Source organism: Triticum dicoccoides, chromosome 6A (genome assembly GCF_002162155.2).
Source record: "Triticum dicoccoides isolate Atlit2015 ecotype Zavitan chromosome 6A, WEW_v2.0, whole genome shotgun sequence".
Lineage (NCBI taxonomy): Eukaryota > Viridiplantae > Streptophyta > Magnoliopsida > Poales > Poaceae > Triticum > Triticum dicoccoides.
The window spans coordinates 146579810-146588046 of NC_041390.1; the positions used below are offsets into that span (position 1 = coordinate 146579810).

An 8237-nucleotide genomic window follows, 5' to 3' on the forward strand; every position below is an offset into this window, starting at 1 on the left:
ATCTTAAAAAGAAGAGGGACGGTGGAATACAAATTAGAATTGCCAGCGCACCTAAAAGGGGTTCATGATGTATTTCATGTTTCCCAATTACGCAAGAGCGTAAAGCCACCATTTGAGAGAGTCTCGGAGGAAGAATTAACCCTCCGAAAGGACCTAACGTATGAGGAGGATCCTAGTCGTATTCTGGACACCAAGGAAAAGAAACTCAGGAGTAAAATAATTAGATATTGCAAGGTGCAATGGGGAAATCATCCGGTGCAAGAAGCGACTTGGGAAAAAGAAGATGACCTCCGAGAAAAATATCCTTATCTTTTCGAGGTGCGCGTCAGCAAATTTCAAGGACGAAATTTTCTCTAAGGGGGAAAGGATGTAAAAACCATAAATAAAATAAAATTAGATAACGATAATTTCAACGGCGTTGCCAAAACATTTATTAAAATAATAGAAATAACTACACTTAATTATTATTTTTATTACAACAAATAGCATTTAGTCATGCACAACAATTCTTCTGCAAACCTTCCTATATTTTATAGACCCTTATCTCATTTCCTTCACACAAAGTAAATGCCAACTAATGGCCAGCCAAGCAAATTACACTTGTCCCTAGTACAGCCCACAAGAGACACAAGTGGAGGCATGCATGCAAGACTAACCACGCATGCATGCCAGATGTAATGCCTCTCCAAACCGACATAGCTATTCACCCCACTATAAATAGGAGCCATCCCTTTCACTGTGGCCACACACAATCATCCGCTGGAGAAAACGTTCTGCCTTCTCACCTTCTGCCACACTGCTATCCTCCCCTGTTGTGAAGCTCTTTGGGTTGCATGTGCCACCAGGTACTAATCAAGTACCTTGTTGTGTTAGCCCTTCTTGCTTGATTTCTTATCTATCTCCACCTCGGTTTGAATCAGTCCATAAGCATCTATTCACCTTGATCTATTTACCTTGCAGTAAACAGAACAAAATGTTTGCGTAAACACCCAAGTTAGTCAAAACTAATTAGATCAATTGCAAAAGCTTGTAAAAGTTTCTGTGAATGACATCCGTGGCTTGTACTAGATCTAACATGCCAAGAATCAAATCCTAGGTACTAGTAACTTGCTAAGACATGTATGTATGTATCCAAAAGATCAACCTTCCTATGTATACTACCTTGTCCTATTTATTAATCCCTGCCAATCTGTAGCAAACACTGAGAGATTGATGTTTATAATCTACTCACAAGTAATTATTATTTTTTTGAGTTTCACCGCCACTATTTACTTCCATATGGAGTTCAAGGATGAGTAGCACTAGTTAGGAACAGCATTTAGATCTAATCAGTAGCAATACCATGACCACACCATAGATTAAATCTTGATTAATTTTGTGGCCTTGAGATAAACAAAGAGAAAGAAGGCAATATGCCTGAGAGGGGAATAGTAGGGCCTGATATAAAATGAACAATATATGCACATCCACGTTCATATATAGCAGGCACTTGTTGTGAAATTTGAAGCACTTAATGGAGAAGGAATCAGGATTAGTACTTACCAGTAGTAGCAATAGGATGTGGCTACTCCACACCGTTAGCAGCAAAGCCATGGCAACCGAGCAGCGCCGGTGAAGCCGCACACGCCCGACGCCCATGGCTGCATGCCTTGTGCGTGTGGCTGCGCTGGGGGGAGGATGTAGGCATGGAGACGTCGTTGCCGCTGCAGCCGGTGGCAAGCCCACCGGACCTGGTTCAGGCGGCGCTAGGATTGAGTGGTGGCGATGTTTTTGGCGGCGACGGCTCGAATAAATAGGGGGAAATGGTAGAGGGAGACGAGGGGAATCTGTAGGTGTCCGTCGTGTCGCCGGAGATGCCCGGACGGGGCAGATCGAGGCGACAGCGGCCGTGCTCTGTTCTTGTGGGGAAGAGAGAGGTGAGCGGGCTGGTTCTGTTCGTGGGACAGCAGAGAAGTTGAGTAGTCTTTCTGGATAGACACGGGCTGGGGCTTAACCAGCGAAGTACTAGTAGTACAGTACTAGACTACTGTTTCCTTTTACTTATCATTTCTTTTATCACTCTCTGGACTAGATGACATACGTGCATGCTACTCTGATTTGGATGGCTTAGATGCATTTTATATCTCAATGAAACACTAGGATGTATCAGTACCTAGTTAATTAATTATGGCTTGCCCAACATGGCCGTGTTGCTGGATGTTTGGATTTTAATTAGGCATTATAAACATGTTTGTGAAATAATTATCAGAAGTCGATCTCGGACTCGTAGGAGTCGCATCTGGTGGTTCCGAGTTGGTCGAAGCACTACCTAGCAAGTCGTCATCTCCTTGACCATGATTTGATAATTTTTTTCCGGGCTATAGGTCATTTCTAAAATTTTGCATAAGAACTAAAAATAAATATTTTTCATAAATGAAATAAGATTTGGATTAGGTGGATCCACTAATTTGGCAATTGGACCAGATCAGGTGAAGTATCTGTATTGAGTAGTTGTGACCCGGGCAGGGCTACATTATAAATAAATATTTGGTGGCTAGGGGAGCTTATGTCAGTGAAGGCAACCCGGGTAGGGTTCGCTTGGATGGCGGGCTTCTGTACATAGGGTATCATATTAGGACACAACCAACTAGCGCTTGCTTCAGAAGCGGCGCAAATCATACTGACCATAGACCTGGAATGGGACGGGCTGAACCGACTACCCATGCCAAGTAGCTGCCTCTGCATGGGTGAGAAGGTGGCTGTAGCCGGGTAGGTACAGTCACCCTAGGGCGGGACCGCCGGTCAGGGGTCTCGACCCGCGGGCCTTTAGTAAGGCAAGGTGGAAAAGCAGAGGTAGTGTACGGGCTGGTTAAAGGTTCTGGTTCCTTGGTCCAGTCATGCGCACGGGTAGCGCATGGACGACTTGTACCAAGTGATGCTATGGGCAAAGTAGTACACCTCTAATCAGAGTAAATGTGATATCACTCCCAGCTTCCGGGATTGGAAGTGCGTCGTGTGGGTTTTCCTCTAAGACAGGATGTAAGATCCCACGTCGCTTTGTCGCCAGTAGATTTTATGAATAAAATTTGGTTTTCAGCAAAATGGGTTAAGGGAAAATATTTTTACCTACATAGTATTTTGAGATAATGGCTCGGTGGTGGTAGCCATGACCGATAAAGTTTTTCCTCTTTAAAAACTCATGCATCCACTTTTCCCGGCGACTTGGGAGTATGTATTTTATATGTACTCAGCTGCACTTATGTTGTTTTTCAGAGCAAGAGAGTTATGAGAACTCTGAGGCGATAGAGAATGGTACTTATGATGAGTCTGGTCATCTTAACGACTTCGGTTATTCTGATGTGGAGTATGACTATGAGTAAGTCGATAATCAATGCTATGAAGAGTAGATGCCCTCCATGGTTGGTCTAAAAGGCTCGTACTAGAAGCGGGTGACAATCTATCGTCATGGCCGCATAGGCTTAGTCGACACTTGAGGTGTCTATGTAATAAAAGCTTGCCTACTCATGGCAGCTGCTCCGTCTTGTACATGACACTGTTCTCCTTAACTGATCCTGGCGCAACTCTGAAGTGACGGCTTCCGTTACGCCTGACTCTGTTGGACGTAACGGGGCGTCACAGCATACTTGGTGGCAATTTCCATTATCCGAGTCAGAGTCATATCTCCTGTCCGACCGAACTTCATATTCAACTCCCGATACTTGATGCCTTCTTTAAAGGCACAAATTGCTTGATGATCAGACACATTCTCCACCATGTGATGCAATGTGATCCATCTCTGGATGTAATCTCTAAAAGTCTCATTCGGTTTCTGAATGCAACACTGTAATTCGGTCAACCCTGCCGGCCGTTTGCAAGTACCTTCGAATGTTCTAACAAATACTCAGGCGAGATCTTCCCAAGTATAAATACTACTGGGTGCTAACTGATTCAGCCATGCTCTAGCCGAGCCCTCCATCATCAGAGGAAGGTGCTTCATGGCCACTTCATCACTGCCGCCACCAATCTGAACAGCCACTCGGTAGTCTTCAAGCCAAGTGTCAGGCTTGGACTCACCAGTGAACTTACTGACTCCGGTCGCCAACCTGAAGTTGGGGGGAATCACTGCAGCCTTGATGGATCTGCTGAAGCACTCTGGACCTGAGACATGCACCCTGCTGCTGGCTGGTAGATCTCTGTCATAACCCTCTCGGTGAGCTCTGTTCCTGTCGACCAAGCCCTGAACGAGAATAGATCTCGCATCAAAACCTGGCTCCCTGGGGTCGACTGGAATCCTTCGCCCAAAACTGTGAGGCCGCATGTCATCATGTTGCCGAGGCGCGTACGACCCACACCTTGGGGGAGGCGTGGCCACTCGACGACGATCATCACAATCGACTCGGTGATCATACTGCTCATGGTTTCTGTATTGTTCTCGTCGATCTCCACGTGCCTCACGCCTCGGGGGCGATCTTGGGCTGTGAGCCGACTGAACTATATCTGCAACTACGGATCTGCTATTTATCCTTTTCCGCGACTGAGATACCGCTGTATTCTGTTCTCCCGCCGCACGGAGCAAAGCTCGGATCTGCATCAGACCTCAGCCAGCTTCTGACTGTGAAGGTTGGATCGACTCCACTATCCAGGCTGCAGCTGTGAGATTCTGGATCGGAGTTCGGTATACCTGGGTCTGAGGCGGAAAAAGTTGACGTCGACTGGATTCGGGAGCACGCTGCTGAGCACGCTCGTCGAGTGCGTGCTGGAGGTTCTCCGGTCGAGTGCGCTCAGCCAAGTTGGCCAGGCGCGCCGCCTCCAAGGCCTGGGCCTCAGGGGTTTCTCCTACGATAGGAGTGTGCGGTGCATCCATGTTCCGGCGGCGCAACTCTTCTCTCCGCTGCGAAGATAGGGGTTCGGGGCGGTACTCTTCTTGAACGCGCGACGGATCACCGTCCCCATCGCCTCCGTCTTCACGGGTGAAGCCAGGAGGACTGCGTGGCCCATTGACCATCAAAACTTCCACCGCTGGGTCGCTGTTATCGCACTTGGATGCAGTCTCTACAGAGCCAGTCGACAGATCGAACAAGCCGTAGAGAGTTTCATCGGGCTCGATTGCAGCGACTTGAGGGGTGGCCGACTGGCGAGCCACCGCACGCTTCACCCACCGCTGAAGCCTCGATCGACCGGAACGCTTGCTCCGGCAGGCCGCAGGGAGGGGGGAAACTATAGGAGTCGACTGATACTGGGTCGACGGCTGCCGCAGGAGGACGCCGCGGACGCACGTGCGAAAGTGTGTTGCTCCGTGGGCGGGGAGCGCATCGACGTCGAGTGGAGCTTCCTGCAGCCAAGCGGAGTCGTCGGCGGCAAACAAGAGCGCGCCGAGACGGATCTCGTGGCCCTCAGCCAAACCTCCGCCTAAAACCATGATGAAGGGGATCGGAAAAATTGCAACCTCTCCAACAAGTCGCTAAGGCACCAGCCCCACGGTGGGCGCCAACTGTCGTGGCTCTAAGCCTGACAGTAGAATGGGGGTAGGTATGTAGAGGCAAGATCCTAGCTATGGAGGAGTTGTACACGCGAGTTTTATGAGTTCAGGCCCTTCTCGGAGGAAGTAACATCCCTACGTCTCGGAGCCCGGAGGCGGTCGACTGGATATATGCATGTGAGTTATAGGGGGTGCGAACCCTTGTCTCAGAGGAGTGGGGTGGCTTATATAGAGTGCGCTAAGACCCCAACCAGCCCACGTTACAAATGGTTCAATGTACATTAAGGTAGGGTGTTACTGGTAACGCTAGTAATAAAGAGATATAAATGATCTTTAAGGTTACAGAGTGAATGACCGACCGTTGTCATCCTGAGTGATGTTAGGCCTTCTACACTCCGAGTGGTTTCTTGTATCGTCGAATGTCTTCAAGACTGTCGAGTGGAACATAGCTTTATGGTCAAGTGGACAATGATTTTTCTTCGACTGCTTCTGGTTCTTTTAGAGGTGTCCTTAGGGAGGGTATCTTGGACAGATCCATGACCCTACCCTAGGTACATAGCTTCGTCAGCAGGATCTGTTGTGCCGTCGTATGATTCTATATTTATGGGTTTGAAACCCTCTGAGATTTGATGATCCATTACTTCGTCTGTGAAGCATAAGGGGTGTGCGGCGCCTCTGTACTAGGCTATATTGCGATGCAGCTCAAATGAGTCTTGCCCGCTGTGTTCGTCCCGGCCAGACTTACTTTTACTGTATCCGGCGTGATGATTATCGTCTCGCATAGTGGCACGCCCTCGTGATCCGTAGATCGATCTTGCATGTTTTGCTTTGTCCTCCAATACATCTCACAGGTCTAGCGTATTTCCCCATGCCTTGACATTTTTATGTGAGTGGCGTCGGAGTGCAGGCTGAGCTTGTGGCTGAAATGCCTCTCTGTCGTGGCCACGAGGTGGCCGGTCAGCCGCATCATATGCTGGATATGTGGGTTTGAATGCTTCCTCCTCCAGTCGGGGTAGCAACCTGCACTTTGTGTAACTCTTGGAGGGGCGTTCGAGTTTATATTCCTCGGCCGCAAGGACTTCATTCCATCTGTTAGCTAGCAAATCCTGATCAGCTTGGAGCTGCTGTTGCTTTTTCTTAAGGCTATTTGTCGTGGCTATAAGCCGGCGCTTGAAGCGCTCTTGTTCGACGGGGTACTCAGGTATGACGAATTCGTCATCGTCGAGGCTTGCCTCGTCTTCAAAGGGAGGCATGTAATTATCATCCTCCGCCTCTCCATCTGCCGCTCTCTCGGGAGGGCTGGCTTCTCCATCCTCCTGCTCTAAATCTTGCTGGAGGGGATTGTGGTCGTCTTCGGTGCTGTCCGGAGTGCTATTATCTCCTGTGTCGGGGTCACCGCTTTTGATTTGGTGAGAATTAGAGCGGCGCCGCTAACGTTGGCGCTTGGGTTGCTTCTTGGAGGGGTCATCCTCCGCTGTCTCATCGCCATTGCCTTCTTTGGATGTGTCCACCATGTATATATCATATGATGAGGTGGCTGTCCAGTGCCCTGTGGGCAATGGTTCCTCTTCGCCTCCCGCATTGTCGTCCATACCGTCGATGTCTTCGGAGTCGAAGTCGAGCATGTCGGTTAAGTCATCAACAGTGGCTACTAAATGGGTGGTGGGTGGGCGGAGAATTTCTTCGTCATCCGCATCCCAATCCTGTCGGACATAGTTCGGCCAGGACTCTCCTGACAAGGAGAGAGACCTTAATGAGTTCAGTATGTCGCCGAAGGGCGAGTGCTGAAAGATATCCGCGGAGGTAAACTCCATGATCGGCGCCTAGTCGGATTTGATAGGCACGGATGCAGGCAGTTCGGAGTCCGTGGCCGGGGAAGAGTCTAGTAGTTCGGTGTCACGGCTCCCGTGGAGGGTAAGGTAGATCCTTGGCTCGATCGCCGCTGGGAGTACGGCCGCCGTGGTGGGGTCTATCCACCCGTCCATGGATGACGCAATTGGCTCCGAATTAAGGGTCGGAGCGATTGCCGGTGCGATCTCCTGAACACTGTCCGATGGCAGAGCCAAATCATGCTCATCAAGGCCGTGTGGCGCACTCGGCAGGGGATCGAATCCGTCGAAGATCAAGTCTCCCCGGATGTCGGCCGTGTAGTTTAAGCTTCCAAACCTGACCTGATGGCCAGGGGCATAACTTTCGATCTGCTCCAGATGGCCAAGCGAGTTGGCCCACAGTGCGAAGCCTCCGAATACAAAGATCTGTCAGGGATAAAAGTCTCACCCTGGACTGTGTCACTATCGATGATTGAAGGAGCCATCAAGCCTAATGGCGACGACACAGAGGAACTCTCAATGAAAGCACCAATGTCGGTGTCAAAACCGGCGGATCTCGGGGAGGGGGTCCCGAAATGTGCGTCTAAGGCGGATGGTAACAGGAGGCAGGGGACACGATGTTTTTCCCAGGTTTGGGCCCTCTTGATGGAGGTAAAACCCTACGTCCTGCTTGATTATTATTGATAATATGAGCAGTACAAGAGCTGATCTACCATGAGATCGGAGAGGCTAAACCCTAAAAGCTAGCCTATGGTATGATTGTATGTTGTCCTACGGACTAAAACCCTCCGGTTTATATAGACACCGAAGGGGGCTAGGGTTACATAAGGTCGGTTACAAAGGAGGAGATATCCATATCCGTATTGCCTAGCTTGCCTTCCACGCCAAGTAGAGTCCCATCCGGACACGAGACGAAGCCTTCAATCTTGTATCTTCATAGTCCAACAGTC

General features: G+C 49.4%; 1 long non-coding RNA gene across 1 annotated transcript; it reads right to left on the reverse strand.

Annotated features, from left to right (window-relative positions):
* Window positions 1–555: 555 nt before the first annotated feature.
* Window positions 556–1910, reverse strand: LOC119319128. The gene is made up of 2 exons (XR_005154360.1): window positions 1543–1910; window positions 556–953 (listed from the first exon to the last, which is right to left on the reverse strand). It is a non-coding gene; the product is annotated as an uncharacterized LOC119319128 (long non-coding RNA).
* Between the last annotated feature and the right edge of the window lie 6327 nt (window positions 1911–8237).